We start from the raw sequence: 23431 nt of genomic DNA on the forward strand, positions 1-23431 counted from the left end.
ACAGCTGTCAGCCACGACCTGGACTCACACAAACACCCATCTGTCACTTTCCTTCAAAGGTCAGGCCTGTGGGTGTGAGTGTTTGTGTGTTCTTGTATTTCTACCCTTCTTGAAACCTCAACAAGGAAAAGTATATTCCAAATGAGGAGGTGTGTGTGTGTGTGTGTGGAAGGGCTTATCTGCCGTTGTTCTCTCTCTTGCTGGCGCTCCCCGGCACACTTGTGAGGGTGATGGTTGTTTTTTAAATGCAGACATGTCTGTCTGCCATGTTTAATGTGCACTAGCATGTTTTTTAAAGGGTGAGTTGTGTGTGTGTGTGTGTGTGTGTGTGTGTGTGTGTGTGTGTGTGTGTGTGTGTGTGTGTGTGTGCGTGTGTGTGTGTGTGTGTGTGTGTGTGTGTGTTTGCGTGTGTGTGTGTGTGTGCCTGAGCTCTTTCATGCATGATTTTCCTATTCTATTCGCTGTGTGGTTTCATAGCGTGGTCTCCGTCCGAGTCATTCAAATGTGAGTCCTGGGCCTTGATCACACTAATTACATGCATCACATTTCAAAGCGACGCCGCCTTTGTTTGTGAGTGAATTAATAATTCATTGTAAAAAAGGATAGTTTTAATGGCATACAATTATTAGTGGAGTTAATATGCAAGCGTGTTGCTACAGTGGTGCATCATGTATGCATGATCTATAATGTTGTACCTCCGGTAATTGTTTAGCCTGACTGAGCCTGAATGAGGTTGGATTGTGTAAGACTTTACTCCCCCTGTTGGTCCATTTGAATACTACCTCAGTGTGCTGCAGTCAAAACAGAAACATAAAAAATAACAATCTTAGTGTATTTCATTTGTTTCCAATTCATTCAAAATTAATCGAAAAGATAAATATTTCCTTTTTTTCCATTTCTTTAAAACAGGGGTGTCAAAAGCACGGCCAGTAAACAGGTTTAATCCGTCCCACAAGTAAGTATGCATAATATAAAAATGAACTGCAATTTTTTTCATGAAATAAATTGCTGTGCTAAATGTGTCCACTGGACGTCGCAATGCAAATTAAGCATAACCCAAGTCACACATGACACTGTTTGAAGATGACATGTCAGGTGACTTTAAGCCCCCTATGGATTGGGTACCACTACTCCAATCAGTGCAGGTGCGATCATTCAGCTGCTCCTGTTGTGCAGGAAGAAGATGGCAGCAGACAAATACAGTATTGATGCACAAGACCTTCTTTCATTGTAATTCCACTCAACAGATAAAATGATGAAACAGTAAGTTGCAAAGACTTAAATCACCATCATCGTTAAAGTAGTTAGAGTTCCGTGCAGTGCTTGCAATTGGTTGACGACACGATGTGCACCCTGAACTCCTTTGTAAAAATGTGTGTTTCTACATTTGTTGTTTGTTCTATTTTATTTTATGCTTAAATCTACCATGTTCACCATGGTTAAGTTTATGCTACCTTATTTTCTGCTACGGTGTAATGTTGAAAATTATGTTTGGTTATCTGTGTTGGCCCTGCGATGAGCTGGCGACTTGTTAGTTAAGGTTCTACACTGCCTTCCGTCTGAATGCAGGTGAGATAGGCTTCCGCACTCGCCCGACCCAAGAGGGACAAGCGGTAGAAAATAGATGGGTGGATAGATGTTGTCTATAATATAATTGTAACATTTGAATGATGATAAATGAACGTGTTGTGGCAGTTGTGGATGTCATCAAAGCGGCGGTTTGAGGAAACACTCGGTTGCTTTTCCAAACACGTCTTTAATGGTGAACTGCCAACAGGAGAATGATAAACTAGAAGTGCTTAAAATTGGATGGCTTTGTAAATATACTGAGACAAAGTTATTTTGTATTCTTTGTGAGACTGCACCATTTTTTTCCTCAACTGAATTGACTCATAGCGACACTTATAATTTGTTTCTTATAACCTTTTATTCAGCGGTGAGTCAACATTTTCTGTGTAATTGTTTTAGTTTGGTAAAGCAGGATCGTGACACCGTGCATTCAAAAGCCCATAGAGATAGTTGTTATAAACATTGCTTCAAACGCCGCCATTTTGACAGATTTACATTCAAATTTCTACAATCAGTGGATTCATATTGTAGCCCAGCCTTTTGACTAAATATGTCATGTCTAATGAATATTTGATGTGTCAGACTTTTAGCCTATTTATTGTTTACTTTTTGGATGAATGCCAAAGCGACATAGTGCTTTTGACTTCACTGCAGTTGGAGATACCCAACACTTTTGGAACATATTGGATTGAACAGAATTGTAGTTGTCCAACAAGTATTTCTTTTATTGTTCATACATGCTTATTTATTTGAAATACACATGATTAATATTATAATCTAATTATAAACAACCTCCTCTCTGAGCTGCCACCTTATCGTGGTAGAGGAGCTTGCGTGTCCCAATGATCCTAGGAGCTATGTTGTTCGGGGGCTTTATGCCCCCTGGTAGGGTCTCCCAAGGCAAACAGGTCCTAGGTGAAGGATCAAACAAAGAGCAGCTCGAAGACCTTTATGAAGAAGACAAATCATGGACCCAGATTTCCCTCGCCCGGACGTGGGTCACCGGGGCCCCCCTCTGGAGCCAGGCCCGGAGGTGGGGCACGATGGCGAGCGCCTGGTGGCCGGGCCTGTTCCCAAGGGTCCCGTCCGGGCACAGCCCAAAGAGGCAATGTGGGTCACCCCTCCAATGGGCTCACCACCCATAGCAGTGGCCATAGAGGTCGGGGGGGATGAAGCTGGGCGGCAGCCGAAGGCAGGGCACTTGGTGGTCCGATCCTCGGCTACAGAAGCTAGCTCTTGGGACGTGGAACGTCACCTCACTGGGGGGGAAGGAGTCTGAGCTAGTGCGCGAAGTGGAGAAGTTCCGGCTGGATATAGTCGGACTCACTTCTACGCACAGCATGGGCTCTTGAACCAGTTCTCTCGAGAAGGGCTGGACTCTCTTCCACTCTGGGATTGTCGGCAGTGAGAGGCGACGGGCTAGGGTGGAAATTGTTGTTGCCCCTCGGCTCAAAGCCTGCACGTTGGAGTTCAACCCGGTGGACGAAAGGGTAGCCTCCCTCCGCCTTCGGGTGGGGGGGCGGGTCCTGACTTTTGTTTGTGTTTACGCACCAAACGGCAGTTCAGAGTACCCGCCCATGTTGGCAACGACAGGGAAACCTGGAGAGGTGTGATTGGGAAGAATGGCCGCCCGGATCTGAGCCCGAGTGGTGTTTTGTTATTGGACTTTTGTGCTCGTCACAGTTTGTCCAAAACAAACACCATTTTCAAACATAAGGGTGTCCATATGTGCACTTGGCACCAGGACACCCTAAGCTGCAGTTCTATGATCGACTTTATAGTTGTGTCATCGGATTTGCGGAATCAACTTTTGGACACTCGGGTAGGAAAGGAGCGGAGCTTTCTACCGATCACCACCTGGTGGTGAGTTGCCTGCGATGGTGGGGGAGGATGCCGGACAGACCTAACAGGCCCAAACGCATTGTGAGGGTATGCTGGGAACATCTGGCAGAGTCTCCTGTCAGAGAAATTTTCAATTCCCACCTCCGGAAGAACTTTGAACATGTCACGAGGGAGATGCTGGACAATGAATCCGAGTGGACCATGTTCCGCACCTCTATTGTTGAGGCGGCTGATTGGAACTGTGGCCGCAAGGTAGTTGGTGCCTGTCCTAAAACCCGTTGGTGGACACCAGCGATAAGGGATGCCGTCAAGCTGAAGAAGGAGTCCTATCGGGTTCTTTTGGCTCATAGGACTCCGGTGGCAGTCGACAGGTACTGACAGGCCAAGCGGTGTGCAGCTTCAGCAGTCACGGAGGCAAAAACTTGGACATGGGAGGAGTTCGGAGAAGCCATGGAAAACGACTTCCGGACGGCTTCGAAGCAATTCTGGAGCACCATCCGCCGCCTCTGGAAGGAGAAGCAGTGCACTATCAACACCGTTTATGGTGCGGATGGTGTTCTGCTGACCTCAACTGCGGATGTTGTGTAAAAGTGGAAGGAATACTTCGAAGACCTCCTCAATCCCACCAACACGTCTTCCTATGAGGAAGCAGTGCCTGGGGAATCAGTGGTAGGCGCTCCTATTTCTTGGGCTGAGGTTGCTGAGGTAGTTAAAAAGCTACTTGGTGGCAAGGCTCCAGGGGTGGATGAGACCCGCCCGGAATTCCTTAAGGATCTGGATGCTGTGGGGCTGTCTTGGTTGACAAGACTCTGCAGCATCGCATGGACATCGGGGGGGGGGGGGTACCTCTGGATTGGCAGACCGGGGTCGTGGTTCCTCTCTTTAAGACGGGGGGCTGGAGGGTGTGTTCCAACTTTCGTGGGATCACACTCCTCAGCCTTTCCGGTAAGGTTTATTCATGTGTACTGGAGAGGAGGCTACGCCGGATAGTCGAACCTCAGATTCAGGAGGAACAGTGTGGTTTTCGTTCTGGTTGTGGAACTGTGGACCAGCTCTATACTCTCGGCAGGATTCTTGAGGGTGCATGGGAGTTTGCCCAACCAGTCTACATGTGCTTTGTGGACCTGTAGAAGGCATTCGACCGTGTCCCTCGGGAAGTCCTGTGGGGAGTGCTCAGAGAGTATGGGGTAACGGACTGTTTTATTGTGGCGGTCCGCTCCCTGTACGATCAATGCCAGAGCTTGGTCCGCATTGCCGGCAGTAAGTCGAACACAATTCCAGTGAGAGTTGGACTCCGCCAAGGCTGTCCTATGTCATTGATTCTGTTCATAACTTTTATGGACAGAATTTCTAGGCGCAGTCAAGGCGTTGAGGGGTTCCGGTTTGGTGGCCGCGGGATTAGGTGTCTGCTTTTTGCAGACAATGTGGTCCTGATGGTTTCATCCGGCCGGGATCTTCAGCTCTCACTGGATCGGTTCGCAGCCGAGTGAGAAACGACCGGAATGAGAATCAGCACCTCAAAGTCCGAGTCCATTGTGCTCACCTGGAAAAGGGTGGAATGCCATCTCCGGGTTGGGGAGGAGACCCTGCCCCAAATGGAGGACTTCAAGAACCTAGGAGTCTTGTTCACGAGTGAGGGAAAAGTGGATTGTGAGATAGACAGGCGGATCGGTGCGGCGTCTTCATTAATGCGGACGTTGTACCGATCCGTTGTGGTGAAGAAGGAGCTGAGCCGAAAGGCAAAGCTCTCAATTTACTGGTCCATCTACGTTCCCATCCTCACCTATGGTCATGAGCTTTAGGTCATGACCGAAAAGATAAGATCATGGGTACAAGCGGCCGAAATGAGTTTCCTCCGCCGTGTGGCTTGGCTCTCCCTTAGAGATAGGGTGAGAAGCTCTGCCATCCGGGAGGAACTCAAAGTAAAGCCGGTGCTCCTCCACATCGAGAGGGAAGACTATGTCTCCCGGCTGGCCTGGGAACGCCTCGGGATCCCCCGGGAAGAGCTAGACGAAGTGGCTGGGGAGAGGGAAGTCTGGGCTTCCCTGCTTAGGCTGCTGTCCCCGCGACCCAACCTCGGCTATGCGGAAGAAGATGGATGGATGGATGGATGGATGGATGGATGGATGGATTGATGGATATAAACAACTGGTTCAATCAATCAATCAAAGTTTACTTACATAGCCCTAAATCACGAGTGTCTCAAAGGGCTGCACAAGCCACAACGATTGGCAACACTGGTAGCGTTTGAGCTCAGGGTCCCATACCCAAATCTTCTTCTGGTCTTGTAAGTCCTGGTTCATCGCTGTCAAATGGTTCTGGGCCAGTAAAAGAATTGATACAAAGTCGAATCTATTAATTTAAAATTGAATATTTTCATAGCTACAGCATAAAAAACAAACAAACGGTTGACTTTTTCTCAATACAGTTGTTAAAGCTAAAGAAGACATGAAATACCACAGCCCATAGTCACGTTTACAAGCTTTAAAGCTTGATGTGGTATTCCAATACTCACTACGCTGCAGCCAGCTTGGAAATATGTCATTGAAGACTGAAAGACAAATCTTGTTTAGGGCCAGAAAACGTTATCAACAAATCCACACGAACATGGAGAGTTTCAAAAACAGATATTTGGGGTTAAAACGATCTCCATCCATACAAGTGTAGTTTCAAAAGTGTCTATGTCTACACACACATGTTGTAATGCACATTTTGGCCAATCAGAAGCCTGAAAAAAGCAGCAATATCTGACTTGGTGCAGCATTATACCTCCTATTATGTTTATTTTGACATACTGTAGACGTACAATGGCATCTACATTATCTTAAAAACCAGCCTGCACGTACACACAGAGTCCTGGGAACACCTTTGCTGCTGAAACCCAACACTCGTTGAATTATAACATATTCAGCAACATGGTGATGTATTCATTACATGTGCAGTGAAGTCTACATTATTTCTAAAATCGGCACGCACTAACCAGCCAAGGAAACACTTTTGCATGTTTAAGTGCCTAAATAAAGTACAAACTGTACACAGACATGTGTGTGCCACTGCTAAACTCCGGCATTGCGGCATTGCTTGGTTGGTAGAGTGGCCGTGCCAGCAACTTAGGGTACCGGGTTCGATTCCCGCTTCCGTCATCCTGGTTACTGCCGTTATGTCCTTGGGCAAGACACTTTACCCACCTGCTCCCAGTTCCACCCACACTGGTTTAAATGTAACTTCGATATTGGGTTTCACTCTGTAAAGCGCTTTGAGTCACTAGAGAAAAGCGCTATTTAAATATAATTCACTTCACTTCATGGAATTATAAATCATGGATAGAGTGATAAAGTATATGTGTAATTTTGTGTATATTGTCTTTAACATCAGTACACACTACAATGATGATATAGTACATGTGCGATGAAGTGTACATTGTCTTTAACATCAGTACACACTACAAGGAGGACGCTAAATTATGTTTGTTTTTTAGTTGCTTGGTCACGGCTCCATGTACAAAAATGGACGCAAGACACTTTCATGATTTGTTATAATATTGATAATAATGGATTAGAATTATATCGCACTTTTCTATTATTAGATACTCAAAGCGCTCAGAGAAGTGGGAACCCATCATTCATTCACAGCTGGTGGTGGTAAGCTCGATCTGTAGCCACAGCTGCCCTGGGATAGACTGACGGAAGCGTGGCTGCCAGTTTGCGTCTACGGCCCTTCCGACCACCACCTATCATTCATTCATCATTCATTCACCAGTGTAAGTGGCACCTGGGGCAAGGGTGAAGTGTCCTGCTCAAGGACACAACGGCAGCGATTTGGATGTCAACAGGCAGGGAGCAAACCTGCAACCCTCAGGTTTCTGGCACGGCCGCTCTACCCACCACGCCATGCTGCCCCTAAACAAGTTAAACAAGGACTAAAAACATAAGGTAATGTTGCATCTTGTAACGCGAAGCTAAAAGTCAAAGTTGTTCCATCAGGTGGAGTTTCCACCAAGATTGTATCCAAAACTGTCATTAGTGCGGGCGGGAGTGTCGCAAAGCCCATTTTGACGTATCTTTTTTATCTTAATTGAGGGAAAAGAGCAGCATGTTTACGTTCAAACATACAATAAGTCTTCTTATAATGTGTTTAAAGCAAGCAAGGCAGTGTTGTTGAGCTTGAAAATGACAACCGTGACATCAACACAAGTCTGTGTGTGTGCTGTGTACACGTATACGCCAAGTGGAGAGATTTGGATCTCTACACTTTGGCCAGCATTTGTAAAAGTCTGCCTTTTTAAAGACAAAAGTCAGTCAATCAATCAATCAAATTTTACTTATATAGCCCTAAATCTCGAGTGTTTCAAAGGGCTGCACAAGCCTCAACGACAGATCCCACATCGGGGCAAGAAAAAACTCAACCCAATAAACCCAAAAGTATGCTTCTGCATCTGGTCAAGAGGCCTAAACGCAGAGAAAAGCATGCGTTTATTAAGTATCTGTGTTGGTGTGGACATGGCCTCAGAAAGTACCTCATTGAAAGCAGGTTCGTCAATCAAAGTAGAGCAATATGACAAAGTAGGCTAACGAGAGGAGATTTGCTCTCATGCTTTGGCATTATGTCAACAGCTTTTTGGGAGAAACAAAGAGTTTATGGAGGTACATAAGCAGACCTAGTATCTGCCTTAATACAGAGCTTTGCCGTTATTTTCTGTTGAGCTCCACCCACACACATCTGTAAAATTGTTATATGTACACCTCTGCATAACATTGTATTCATAACCTTAAAGAAAACAAAAATAGATCAACTTACAACAAAGAACAACTTTATTTACATTGTTTTAGCCTGTAACAGCAGTGGATCAATTTGCCTGAAATATTACAATAAAATATAATCCTCATTTCTACTATTTACGTACATTTTTTTTGACCGATTTGAGCCTTTCGATACAAAAAATAAAAATAAAGTCATTAAAAAATAAGCTACAGTAATTCAGGAGTAAATAAATTCGGGGGGGGGGGGGTGCTAAGAAAAGAATAAACGTGTGCTGATTTAAAAAAAAATAAATCAGTCCACATTAATAACTACAAGGAGCACAGCTTTTTCAAAGAGGGTTTTTGAAGCATGATAATGCATGATACTGATAAGGAATGTCACTGCTATTTGAGGACAGGGTTAATATTATGTCATGAAAGAATGTGAGGCAAGCCTTAGCAACTACTATTAAAAAGTCAAAAAGCGAGGTCATAATTATCACAAATGTGAAACTTCTCATTTAGCCAATTTCATCTGCAGTGTGCACATAGCACAGACAACCTGGATGACTCCTATTACGGAAGTCAGGCTATGTTTATAATTTTTTCAGAGCATGTTTTTGGTAATAGAGTATTTAGAGCAGTGCTTTCCATGTGACTTCTTTCTCGTCATCCTTTCTAATTACTCATTTAACGTTTTTCCAAAATAACACATTTATTTGTTTCATCGTAAAAGCCCAGCAAAGTTCTGTAAAGATAGTCTGCGTATGCATTCTAATATGATTTGGCTGTTAAAGAACTGGGCTTCACGGTGGAAGAGCGGTTAGTGCGCCTGCCTCACAATACGAAGGTCCTGAGTAGTCAGGGTTCAATCCTGGGCTCGGGATCTTTCTGTGTGGAGTTTGTATGTCCTCCCTGTGAATGCGTGGGTTCCCTCCGGGTACTCCGGCTTCCTCCCACTTCCAAAGACATGCACCTGGGGATAGGTTGATTGGCAACACTAAATTGGCCCTAGTGTGTGAATGTGAGTGTGAATGTTGTCTGTCTATCTGTGTTGGCCCTGCGATGAGGTGGCGACTTGTCAAGGGTGTACCCTGCCTTCCGCCCGATTGTGGCTGAGATAGGCACTAGTGAAGTGAATTATATTTATATAGCGCTTTTCTCTAGTGACTCAAAGCGCTTTACATAGTGAAACCCAATATCTAAGTTACATTTAAACCAGTGTGGGTGGCACTGGGAGCGGGTGGGTAAAGTGTCTTGCCCAAGGACACAACGGCAGTGACTAGGATGGCGGAAGCGGGAATCGAACCTGCAACCCTCAAGTTGCTGGCACGGCCACTCTACCAACCGAGCTATACCGCACTAGCGACCCCAAAGGTAATAAACAGTAGAAAATGGATGGATGGACTACAACTACAACTATAACAACAAGGTTGAATTGTCTATACTCCTTCTATTCTCTGTCACTATCTTTCTAACCATGCTGAACACCCTCTCTGATGCTGCATTGCTGTGTGGCACACACAAAAGTGCCTTCATCAAATGCACCAGAGTCTGGAATCTTCCATCTCTCCCTAGCATGTCCCAAAACCTGTCAATCCTTACTTCCTGAGGAAGATCTTCCCTGCCAAGCAGTTGGTACTCCACTACTTCTTCCCCAAGGACCAGTGCTAAGTTGCTGCAGCCTTGTGCTTTTCTGACCCTTCATGAGTGACTATATCCGTTCGACCACCGTGTTCAATGAAAAAGTCTGATCTACAAAATTTGCAGGCAGCATACCCCTTTCTTGGATGAACTGAAATTCTTTTTTCCAATCATTTTGGAACTTGCAAGTGTGCTTGTTCTTACTTGTCATCGCCATGACTCTCCTTCTGCTTCAGCTTCTGTTCTGATTGCCGCGCTTGACTTCGAGGAGTTACCGCTATTATTTTCCGGCGGGAAACAGCGCCCGGTGTAAGATAGTTCAGCAATATTGTTGTCTGGGTGGAAATCGGGAGAAATTTGTGAAAATGGTGGCCCCTGGAGATCTTCAGGAGGAGCACTGAAATTCGGGACTCTCCCAGGAAAATCGGGAGGGTTGGCATGTATGACTACAAATCTTCATTGAGCAAAGTGATGATGTTAGAACTTTTGTTTGGTGTTTCTTCCAAGAAAATTGGCAGTCATTGATCATACAGTATGATGCTGCATGTCCAGGTCATGGCACTGAGGACATCATTACATCTATACAAGCACAAGTTGGACACTTTTCTTATTCCATCAGTCAAAAAGATGTTTTGGGATGATGACATCATTTTCAAGATGATAATGCATCTTTAGAGTAAAAACTGAAGACTTTACATGAGGTCATGGTCTGCAAAAAGTACGCATCTCAATCCAATAAAATGCGTGGTGGAAATAGAAGAAAATGGTGGATGACAAGACTCCAACCTGCAAAGCTGCTCAGCAATCAGAGAAAGTTGTAGCAGGAGTTCTGTTTGTCACTACAGTATTTAAGTCCATGCCTCAGAGACTGCAAGCTCTTATAAAAGCCAGATATGGTGCAATAAAGTACTACTGGTGTGTTGTTTGTTTTATATGAATCCATAAATTCTTTGTCGGAATTGAGTGATTCCATGTTTTGTTACTCTGCTTGATCTAAAAATGTAACTGTTACGACTTCCAAAATGTATTTACTGGATGTATTTAAGTGTTTCCTAAAGCCAGAAAGTTATCATAGATTTTTCAGAAAAGTCTACAATTGAATGAACATCTTCCAAGTCTGGTGATTCCTTCCTTTTCCCCAGGGTTAGTACATGTGTAATCAGTGGCGATCTCATTCCAGTAAACGCCCATTCCCCATGTTGATTTAACACGCCTTCATTCCCCAGCTGAATATTATTTCTCCTTTCAACCGACTTCACCTTTAGCCGGAAGTTTGGCATTTGTTTACAGGAGGTGGTTTTATGGAGGGATGAGCCATAACAAGCGAAAGACGAAGGTAGAAAAAGGAAATGAGTGGGAAGGCACAAAGAGACCTTTGAGACTCACTGTGGGCGCTTTGAAAAATGCTGTTGGAAGGTTTGAGGTGATTGTGTGCGTGGTATCGTCTCACCTTCCTGCGTCATTACTAGTGAGGAAAAAAACACCACACCTTATCTCCTTCTTAACTGATTCACTCTTTATTGTGTTTACTTTGGCACTGCTAAAAAAAACAATTTTTCACCCAAACTTGGTCATTATTTCATAACACGCAAAAACTTGCATAATGGAACATGTCGACACACATGCACCTTGACCTTCTGCTGTGGCTACAGACCTAGAAGAGGACGTCAAGCCTCCTCCTGAGCCACGTCACCATGTGGTCGGGTGTAGTCACCATGAGGTCGGGTGTAGCCACCATGCGGTGGTGTCACTCAGTTTGTTACGGTGTTCTGGTTAAAAACTCAACACTCTGAGGCCATGTCTAAACTAAATCATTAAACCCCCTTAAACAAATAATTATTTAGTCTAAGCCCCGTTTCAGCCACACTAAACCAGCATTAAAGGTCCCTGTCCTCAAACAAATTTTTACAAGGGTAAGTCAGCCGTGTAATTCTTGACTGTCTGGCACGTAGCTTTGTATGGACTCATTGATCGTTTATAAGAGGGGTCCCCAAACTACGGCCCGTGGGCCGGATTTTGGACACTAATGGACTAAATAAATAAATAAATAAATAAATAAAATAAAAATTAAAAAAAATAAAATATATATATATATATATATATATATATATACAGTGGGGCAAAGAAGTATTTAGTCAGCCACCAATTGTGCAAGTTCTCCCACTTAAAATGATGAGAAATGTGTATAATTTTCATTATAGGTACACTTGAACTGTGAGAGACAGAATGTGAAAAAAAAATCCAGGAGTTCACATTGTAGGAATTTTAAATAATTTATTTGTAAATTATGGTGGAAAATAAGTATTTGGTCAACCATTCAAAGCTCTCACTGATGGAAGGAGGTTTTGGCTCAAAATCACATGATACATGGCCCCATTCATTCTTTCCTTAACACGGATCAATCGTCTTGTCCCCTTAGCAGAAAAACAGCCCCAAAGCATGATGTTTCCACCCCCATGCTTGTTCTTGGGATGCAACTCAGTATTCTGCTTCCTCCAAACACAACGAGTTGAGTTTATACCAAAAAGTTCTGTTTTGGTTTCATCTGACCACATGACATTCTCCCAATCCTCTGCTGTATCATCCATATATATATATATATATATATATATATATATATATATATATTCATTCATTCATTCATTTTCTGCCGCTTATTCCCGTTCGGGGTCGCGGGGGGCGCCGGCGCCTATCTCAGCTACAATCGGGCGGAAGGCGGGGTACACCCTGGACAAGTCGCCACCTCATCGCAGGGCCAACACAGATAGACAGACAACATTCACACTCACATTCACACACTAGGGCCAATTTTAGTGTTGCCAATCAACCTATCCCCAGGTGCATGTCTTTGGAAGTGGGAGGAAGCCTGAGTACCCGGAGGGAACCCACGCATTCACGGGGAGAACATGCAAACTCCACACAGAAAGATCCCGAGCCTGGATTTGAACCCAGGACTGCAGGACCTTCGTATTGTGAGGCAGACGCACTAACCCCTCTGCCACCGTGAAGCCCATTATATATATATATATATATATATATATGTATATATATATATATATATATATATATATATATATATATACATATGTATATATATATATATATACATATATATATGTATATATACATATGTATATATATATATATACATATATATATATACATATATATATATATGCATACATTTTTTAAATTTATTTTTGTAAATTACTTCTTTCGAATCCAATTTCTACCGCTTGTTACTTCTGGTGTCTTCTAGCAGCTCAGGCAAATCATTAAGCGTTGACTGGTCCGCGGATACAAAAAGGTTGGGGACCACTGATATAGGGCACAGAGTGGGTGGATACAGGCAGGCGTAGGGTGTGGTGATTGGCTCATGTGTTACCTAGGAGTTGTTTCCGTCTGTGGCGGCATGTTGAAATGATTTTACTGCGCTTGTTGAGGGATGATAGATCTGGATGATATATAATAAACAGTTTCTCTTTTGAGCATAGGTTGCATCTTTTATTACCACTGTTGTAAGGTGTGCTGGATGCAAGAATTTGCCAGGTTATTGAATATTCAACATTATTGTCTTTGAGGTTCCAAATGTGCTTGCTGAGTTCTGTAGAATTCCGCAAAGTCTGGTTTCTAAAGGAGGCATTGTGATTATTCCATCTGGTTTTAAACGCTTTTTCGGTTAATCCTACATACGTGTCGGATGTGTTAATGTCCTTGCGTGTTACTTTTGCTTGGTAAACAACTGATGTTTGTAAGCACCCTCCGTTGAGAGGGCAATCAGGTTTCTTGCGACAGTTACATTACTTATTGGTTTCAGAGTCGTTTAGTCTGGGGGTAGGCAGTCCTTTTGCAATTGCTTTGTTGTGGTTTGAAATTATTTGTTGTATGTTATTCATACAGCTGTAGCTCAATTTAATGTTATTCTTGTTGAATATTTTTCTTAGGGTGTTGCCTTTGGGGAACTGTTTGTCGATCAGAGTGAGGAACTTGTGGCCGATATTGGTTGAGACGTTTTTGCTGAATGGTGGATTGTACCAGACGATGTTGTTTCGTTTTCTGCTCTTTTTTGGTTGGTTTCCTGGCGTGGGTTCATAGGTGAGGGTGAAGTTGTATCCGCTTTCATCAAGTGCTTTCTGGTACGGGGGGGTTGCTTGGTCGAATTCAGATTTGCTAGATGACAGCATCGATAGCCTTTTATTAATTCCGGTAGGTATTCTTTTCGTGGTGGTGGGTGGGTGGTTGCTGTCATGGTGCACGTATTGGAGTGTTGTGTTGGGTTTCGTGAATGGTTGGTAGCTGTTATTTCTCAGGTTGAAATTGACGTAAAGGAAGTTGACGGTTTGCTTGTTGGCTTCAATCGTGATCCGTAGGCCGTTCTCTTTGAAGAGTTGGCATATGCGCTTCTTGATATTCTCGCTGCTCCTTGGCGAGGCGCGGCACACTGCCAGTCCGTCATCACGGTAAATACCAAGGTTCAGGTTGAGGCTAGCAAGCTGGAAGAGGAGGAAACTCCCGACGAGTTCACACGTTTCTGCTCCGTCAAAACTCCCCATAGTAACGTCAAATGTTGAATTGTTCTTTTTTTGCCATGGTGTACTGTTGCGGATGAGTATGGAGTTCTTTGCGTGGATGATGATGTTTCTTTCTTTGCCTGTGATTGAGTCGTAGTCCGAGGCGAAGTCTAGTGCTTGGGTCAGTAGGTCTTGCGTGATGGAAGGGTAAAATTCTTCGATGTCGAAGGAGATAAAGTTGTGTTGTTGTTTGTCTTGGATGTTGTTAAACCATTTGATTACTGCTGCTGTATTTCTCCATTGGTTGAGTGGTGTTTTGTCCTTGATTTTTGTGTTGATTCTGTCCAGGATTATTTTGCAGATTTTTCCTATTTCAGATTTAGTTGGGTTTATTAGTCGGCATGTTGGGTTATTTGCGAAGTTGGGTTCGTGGTCCTTCAATGTGATGAAGGCTTCCTAGTTTGCCGTGGCGTCCACCCTGTCCTCAATCTCCAGTTCGGTTGCGATCCGCTTGTTTTCCAACAAGCGGATCCGCTTGTTTTCCAACAATATATATACCAAAATGGATACATGGATGATACAGCAGAGAATTGGGAGAATGTCATGTGGTCAGATGAAACCAAAATAGAACTTTTTGGTGTAAACTCAACTCGTCGTGTTTGGAGGAAGAACAATACTGAGTTGCATCCCAAAAACACCAAACCTACTGTAAAGCATGGGTGTGGAAACATCATGGTTTGGGGCCGTTTTTCTGCTAAGGGGACAGGACGATTGATCCGTTTTAAGGAAAGAATGAATGGGGCCATGTATCGTGAGATTTTGAGCCAAAACCTCCTTCCATCAGTGAGAGCTTTGAATGGTTGACCAAATACTTATTTTCCACCATAATTTACAAATAAATTATTTAAAATTCCTACAATGTGAATTCCTGGATTTTTTTTTTCACATTCTGTCTCTCACAGTTCAAGTGTACCCATGATGAAAATTACAGACCTCTGTCATCATTTTAAGTGGGAGAACTTGCACAATCAGTGGCTGACTAAATACTTTTTTGCCCCACTGTATACATATATCCATCCATTACCCACCGCTTATTCCCTTTGGGGTTGCGGTGGGCGCTGGGGCCTATCTCAGCTACAATCGGGCGGAAGGCGGCGTACATCCTGGACAAGTTGCCACCTCATCGCAGTGCCAACACAGACAGACAGACAACATTCACATTCACACACTAGGGCCAATTTAGTGTTGCCAATCAACCCATCCCCAGGTGCATGTCTTTGGAGAAGGGAGGAAGCCGGACTACCCAGAGGGAATCCACGCATTCACGGGGAGGACATGCAAACTCCACACAGAAAGATCCCGAGCCCTGGATTGAACCCCATATATATATATATATACAGCCCGGACCCCGGCCAACAATTTTTTTAACTCAATGCGGCCCCCTAGTCAAAAAGTTTGGGGACCCCTGGTTACAAAGTGAGGTCGGAGAGGAAGTGACGCCAGAAAGACCTCCCCAAACAGGAAGTGACATCAGAAAGAACACACCACAGCCAGATTCATAATAAAGCGGTTTCATAGCTCGGAGCTAACCACTGGAAACATGGAGGCGAGTCATCCAGACATGCTTGTGTTTCTCCTTCTTCTACATGTACAGGCACTCGTGGAAATCACACATAAATACCTTTAGAGAAAGCGATTAAAGCTATTTGTGATACAACACTTCTTCGGCGGCAAGAGAACTTTCCAATGTTCGGTCGGGTCAGCTGTGATTCTACTTAACGAAAAACTTTGTCCATTCGTCGAAGGAGAGTCAACGAGATTGCAAGCTCTCGTGGATGTGATAAAAAAGCTAGCGTGTGCTTTGTATTACTTTGACGTCGAGGAAAACTGTGAATGCATTTGGACTGGCAAAGCAGACTGTATCAGTTATTGTCTGCCATGTATGTCGCGGATTCAACGTCTAGGTCCAGAGTATATAAAGTCACTAAAAACGAATGGACAAAGAAGGTGAAGGCAAAAGAGTGAGGAGTGTCCTGACCAGATATCTACATATCTATATTGATTGATGTAAAATGTTATTTATCACATTGTTTACGTGTCTAATAAAGATTTGATTAATTTAAGATGGCTCAGGTGTGATTCACTACAATAGGGCCCCACAGCACACTGGATTCTAGTTAGTTTAAATACCATAACACTGGATAGTGTTTAGATAAGTTACATTTAAGAACTTGCACACAAGGCAACACTGGAGATGACTATGATGTGCGCATTTTCTGTGCATGCGTACTAAGTCGCGTTGCGCCGGTGGACGGAGGAGGGCTGGGTTCTGAACGGTGGCATTGTTGTGTGTGGACAGGGATAAGGTTAGGTGGGATTTACCCTGAATGACCTTATCCGGCTTAATGTAAACGGGGCCTAACCTTTGAGAGTAAAGTGGCCACTATTCGAAATGAGTTGCAGTCATCTAGGTCACGGTAGGGTAATTCGCAATAGTATGGTAGTTCCCAAAATACTGCATGAATGAGACATCAGCGGCAGGATGAGGTTTTATGAGTGGATAAGGAGTAAAAAGGAAAAGACCACAGCCTTCTCGTGTGGTAGAAACAAGGGAGGGATGAGACGTTTGATGTATTTTGTGGATCTGAGTTCCCACAATGCCAAATAAATCCTGGCTGTTCCCATCAGAGGGTGCAGTAGTGTTTCAAATGAGTATATACCGTACGGATTGTGTATCACGAATTTCAGCAACAACATTTGAATGCAGTCACAACCATAAGTGCCTTGGTTTTCCTACACTGGATTTTAGGCCCAGACTGCTTGAACACCATCCACTCTTGAAGGAAACCTACACTTTTTTTTTACTTTTGCCTATCAATCACCATCCTTTTGTGAGACAAGAACACATCTTTTTCTTTTTTTTAATGGATTTTAAAGCCCCACTTAAAGGGGAACCGCACTTTTTTTGGAAATGTTGCCTATCGTTCAAAATCATTACGAGAGACAGGAAAACACATGTCATTTTTTCTGAATACACACTGAGGATGAGCTACAAGTTGTACAAGCTAAGTAATAAGCATATCCAGCAAGTAGCACAATTGCTAAATGCTAAACAAGAAATACAAACTACAGTCATGATAAAACAATCACTTATTGGTGCCTATCTCAGCTACAATCAGAGGGAAGGCGGGGTACACCCTACCCTGTACAAGTCGCCACCTCATGTAAAAAATAAAAACATTTGTCTCCTTTTCTCATATAAGGGGTGTGAAGGAACTGAATGAAATTCCCCCAAAAAGTGCAGTTACCCTTTAAACTGCCAGAACAAAAGCGTCCAAAGTAGTGACAGCAGATTGTAAAAAGAGTACTTATGGATCAACTGTAAACACTCTTTAATGTTATTGTACACTAGCATCCGACAACATTTATGACGTGATAGTTTACAGAGGAAAGTTCAGTCGCAGGAAGAGGATGTACTATAAATAAACATGAGGGTACTGAAGCCTCACCGATTGTACAAAAGAAATCTAGCTGTGTATTTTCTTGTAACTCAAAAACAAATACATTCGAAAAATTTATATTTGGATGCAGCTTTGATGCGACTTAGCCATGGGAACATGACTTTATTACACACTAACAGTAGTATTTATGTAACATCCTGCAGCTTTATGGCCACAACATGTGTGTATATGTTAAATATTTGGAACTTTATTGAAATTAAGTGAATAAGTAAAAAAAAAAAAAGTATAATATTTGACCAAAAAAGAAAAGTATGTGACATTTAAAGTAACTTATAAAGAAACATGTTGCGATATGTACTGGAAAGAATGAATCAAATAACATATATTTCCTAACAGTCGTTTGAGCTTGGGTATTTCCACTTTCTATTTTGACTTTCAACATTCTACACTGTATCAGAAAAATATGTAAACCACAACAGCACATTTCCTTGAAAAGTCACAGACTTGCTGTCAACTTTGTTTTGATATTTCAAGACCATTTCAGCCCCAAATGATGTAAGCACTAAGTAATAATAATAGGAATTAGGCCAGGTTGAGTGTCAAATATGGCGGTTGGTGTCATTTGCTGTCTTGCCAAATTCCAAAGACACAACTGTCATTCCACATGTGCACTGCTCCTCTTTTTTGCTTTGCTGGTCGGTCTTCCTCAGTCATCATCGCAGTCTTGTCACTCAGGTAGACTCAGCCTATTTGTGTATCCTTCAGTCTCATTGCTTTGCTGGCCGGACTCTCTCAGTCATCGTTCCTGTCTTGTCACTCAGGTAGACTCAGCCTTGCCTGCTGTGGGTACGTGACCAGAATAGAACGCAGTGGACATGAATAGATTAAAGGAGGGAAAAATGAGGCCCAAAAGAGAGGGTTTGGACTGGACTGCGGTGCATGAGTGATTACATCACACGTCTGTGGATTCAACTGTAAATTAAACAGCTGCCAAATAACTTATTTCATCATCTGGCTGGACAAAAAATACTATTTGCAATAAAGCAGCAGACTTGAGCTGATGTTCATTTCCCAAAAAAAGGTTCATCGCTGAAGTCGTTTTTGTGCTAATGTCCGCGTTATTGTATCTATCTCTTTGCAAAGTTGATAGTGTGATGCTATCATGCCCTCAATGCATTCTTTCTAGTCCAAGGATGCACACATAATTATGTTTAGGTGTTTCTGTATATACAGGTGTGTGTGTGTGTGTGTGTGTGTGTGTGTACAGTATATGTATACGCGTGTGTGCGTGTATATATATATATATATATATATATACATTAGGGGTGTAACATACGTGTATTTGTATTGAATCATTTCGGTACGGGGGTTTCGGTTCGGCACGTAGGCGTACCGAATGAGTTTGTAAGTCTTCACAAGCTGCTATGCTTTCTGCCTCTGTCTCAGCAGCAAGCATTTGTCCCACCCACACAACCATCTGATTGGTTACATACAAAGCCAATCAGCAGTGCGTATTCAGAGCGATGTAACAGCTAATCAGCAGTGCGTATTCAGAGCGATGTAACAGCCAATCAGCAGTGTGTATCCAGAGCGCATGGAGTCAATGCTTCAGCGTCGAGCAGATATTCGTTTAGCAGGGGTGCAGTGGACTCTCACCAAATTATACTAAACACTTCCAAGTCAACTACTTTTTAAACATCACTATGAGCCCGTTGACTTTCTAGAAACTTAAACTGCAGCTCAGCTCGCTCGCAGTTCTGGCTTGAGGTGAAGGCTAATTAGCTTTTAGTGTAACTTTAGCTCATTTTGCTGTGTGTGTGTGTGTTAGTGTGTGTGTGTGCATGTGTGTGCATGCGTGTGCGTGTGTGTTCATGTGTGTGTGTGTGTGCGTGTGTGTGTGTGTTAGGGGTAGCAAAGCCCTGTCCGTCTGTTATTTCATTTAACTGCATGGTGTTGAGGGAGGAATAGTCTCTCCTATTGCTGTTGTACTATTTTTTCAGCTATAGTTACATGAATCATTAGTAATGCAGCAGCCTAGTTTTGAATGGCAGGGTCCATGCTATCACATGTTGATAAAAATATAACTTTTATATAATAAAAGTCAACTACATGCTTCCCAAATGCTGTAATAATTTAAGCCTGATGAGTTGACTTAAAACTGTTAAATGTTGCACTTTTTATACGTAGAAGATAGGTTTTGTCATTTTTTTTTAATCAAAGCAACAACTTGAGGCAGTTTAATGTGGAATAACATGGGCAGAATTATTACAGTGTTCACAATGTTAAAAGGATAAAGCCTTGTTTACAAATTTGGTAAATAAATGACCAAAACATTTATATTTTGTTGTTTTCTTACAGTGCCGAAAATGAACCGAACCGGATGTAGCCGGCAAAGTATTCCCATGCTAGCTAGCCGGTCTAGCAAGCACGCGTCATTCAGTCCAAAACGGCCCGATCTATCCACATTCAGAATTGTCTGGCGGTCGTAAGTGATCTCGGAGTGACCACGCTGTAAGCCAGCCATGAAATTTGCAGAATGGTCCGGTATTTTTGCCAAATGTTCCATCTTTACCAAGAGCCCCTCCACGCCGAAGCCCGTCCGGGCGCCGCCATCTTTATAAGAAAAGGCGTTAACAAAATAAAAGCATGTAAACAACATACGCAAATGCGCGATAAAATAATTGTCGGCGTTAATAGATTGATGAGTTAACTCGTAATTAACGCATTAATTTGCCCACCCCTAGTATATATATATATATATATATATATATATATATATATATATATATATATATATATATATATATATATATATATATATATATATATATATGTGTGTGTGTGTGTGTGTGTGTGTGTGTGGGCCTAGCCTACAGGGTGTTGTGTCTAGTGCAGTAGTTAGAGGGAAGGTTGCATGTTTACTTCCCACCTGCTTGCTAACCTCTCGCTTAGAGACACTGCCGCTGGCTAGCCTTTGTGGTGAACGGAGAAGCAGCCTTGTGCGTCAGTCTTCTCCTGCCAGTACACAGCCTCTCCCTCACCAAGACTCCTGTCAGGCCTCCACGTGGCCACACATGGTAACTTGGGCCCTGCGGCCCAAGGCAAACGTGGCAGGGGATCTCGGAGCTGCAGTGGTCACCAGAGGTGTAATGTGCAGGCCCATATTATGGACACGCCCTGGCATCACCCAACCACTGCCCCATGCCTTGTGGGTTAGTCTGCGAAGACAAAAGGCTAGGGGAGCCCACCCTGAGAGAAAAGCAAGTGACGTTGGAGACTACGCTTCCCCCTCGTCAAAAAAAACCTCAACGTGGGAGTGAGCGGATGATGGATGTAGAGTACCTCCACAACGGTCACAAAGGCGGGAGAAGGCTGCAGCAAAGATGGGCCCCCAATTTTCTTGGTTTCCATGCCATTGGACCCTGGCCTTCTCTTTGCCAAGGACTGTGTGGTGACTGTTTGTGCACCAGTTTCCCCACTATAAAAGATTCCCCGCACAGGCGTTCTCCTGAAGGAACCAGCATTACCCAAACCCCTATAAGTCCTATGGCGTCTAGGAAATGGTGACAGGAGCAGGACAGTGAAGTCTGGGAGCTTCTAGCCATGCACTGACACAAAGGCGGTAGGTGCCTGATTCAGTCGCCTTGCCCTCTGACCGAGGCAGAGAGAGCATTTCGGTACCAGCACCCACTTCTGAGCAGCCCTATTTAGGATCCACTCTGCTTACCCTACATGGGAAACGGCTAGAAAAGATGCCCTAAAAATAGCCTGCCTCCTATAACCTGACTGGAATACCGCGTCCAGAGGGTTCACCTCATAGCGGTCGAAAAACAAAAACAAAAATAATGAACTTTGGAGCTTGGAATATGAGAACACTTATGGACAGTGCCTTCAGCAATCGCCCAGAAAGAAGATCAGCGATCGTTGCCAGGGAGCTGAAAAGGTGCAAGATCGACATTGCTGGCCCCGTCTGAAACCCGCTTGGCTGAGGAGGGACAACCAAAGGAGGAGAAATGGGTATACACTTTCTTCTGGAAGGGAAAAACAGCTGATATACCCAGAATCCACGGAGTGGGATTGTCCATCAGAAACCGGTTCATCTCCCAACTCTCCGAAACTCCAATAAGCATCAATGAGCGACTCATGACCCTCCGCCTGAGGCTATCAAACAATCAGATGGCAACGGCTGTGAGTGCCTATGCACCAATTTTGGACTCACATGATGAATACAAAGAGACCTTCTATGAAACCTTAGACCAGATTAGACCTTCTATGCAACCTTAGACTGGATATCCCAAAAGAAGATACGATCCTCCTACTTGGAGACTTCAATGCCAGGGTTGGCAAGGATTACAAGCTCTGGAAAGGTACTCTTTGTAAAGAATGTGTTGGGAATGTCAACTCCAACAGAGTCCTTCTTCTGTCAACGTGTGCTGAACATGATCTTCTGATAACAAACACCGTTTTCCAACAGAGAAACTGGTTGAAAACTCAAAGATTGTCATTGTCAGGGCCCGAGATTGCAAGGATGTAAACATCCCCAGGGCCATGATTTGCACAGACGACTGCTGGACAGACCATCGCCTCATCGGCTCCACAATAAACATTGAGCTGCGGCAGATGAGGAGGACACAAAGGAGACTGCTCCGCCCTAAATTTAACATTGATAGCCTTGGAGACACAGATAGGGTGCAATATCTACAAAACACCCTGTCTGTGAGACTCCCGAAAGAATATCCTGAGGATGTGGAAGAACACTGGAAGGCTCTTAAGACCACGCTACTTGAAACCAGCAAGGATACCATTGGCTACAGAACTAGGAAACACCAGGACTGGTTCGATGAAAACGACATCGAAATATAACAGTTGATTGATGCCAAAAGGATAGCTTTTTGTTCTTGGCAGAGCGACATCAACTGCAGGGACAAAAGGAAGGCCCACACCAAGGCAAAGGCACTTGTTCAGAGCAGAGTGAGAGAGACGAAAAACCAATGGTGGATGGAGAAGGCTCTGGAAATCCAGAAGCTTGCTGACTCTGGGGACACCAGGGGATTCTCCAATGGTACCAAGGCTGTTTATGGGCCCAGCTATCGAGGCCTAAATCCCCTCTGCTCTAAAGATGGACAAACCCTGCTTAAGGACAATGTAGGTATCAGTTCCAGATGGCGTGAACACTTTCAAGAGGTCCTGAATCGGAACTCCACAGTGGAGATGGAAACCATCAACCAGATTCCATCATGGAGAATTTGGGTGATCCTCCTACCGAAAATGAAGTCCAGGATGCCATCAGGAAACTGGGTAACAACAAGGCTTCCGGATTAGATGGGATACCAACAGAAATATTAAAGCAAGGTGGACCAAAACTCCTTTGCCACATCCACTGCCTCATTGGTAAAATCTGGGTTAAGGAGGAAATCCCAGCCAAACTCAGGGATGCCCTGACTGTCATCATCTTCAAGACGGGAGATAAGACAGACTGTGGCAACTACGCAGGCATCTCCCTCCTGTCCACAACGGGAAAAATACTGGCACGTATTTTGGCAAACCGGTTATTGCCGCTTTTAGAAGATATCCTCCCATAGTCCCAGTGTGGCTTTCGTCCAGCAAGGGGAACATCGGACATGCCCATCCATCCATTTTCTACCGCTTATTCCCTTTCGGGGTC

General features: G+C 43.7%; 1 long non-coding RNA gene across 1 annotated transcript in view; it reads right to left on the reverse strand.

Annotated features, from left to right (window-relative positions):
• LOC133568932 (uncharacterized) overlaps positions 1 to 11251 on the reverse strand; it is a 63315-nt gene extending 52064 nt beyond the window's left edge. Inside the window, exon 1 of the long non-coding RNA XR_009809699.1 lies at positions 11181 to 11251. This is a non-coding gene — a long non-coding RNA (uncharacterized LOC133568932). The remainder of the gene's footprint in view (positions 1 to 11180) is intronic.
• Between the last annotated feature and the right edge of the window lie 12180 nt (positions 11252 to 23431).

Source organism: Nerophis ophidion, linkage group LG14, assembly GCF_033978795.1.
Source record: "Nerophis ophidion isolate RoL-2023_Sa linkage group LG14, RoL_Noph_v1.0, whole genome shotgun sequence".
NCBI lineage: Eukaryota > Metazoa > Chordata > Actinopteri > Syngnathiformes > Syngnathidae > Nerophis > Nerophis ophidion.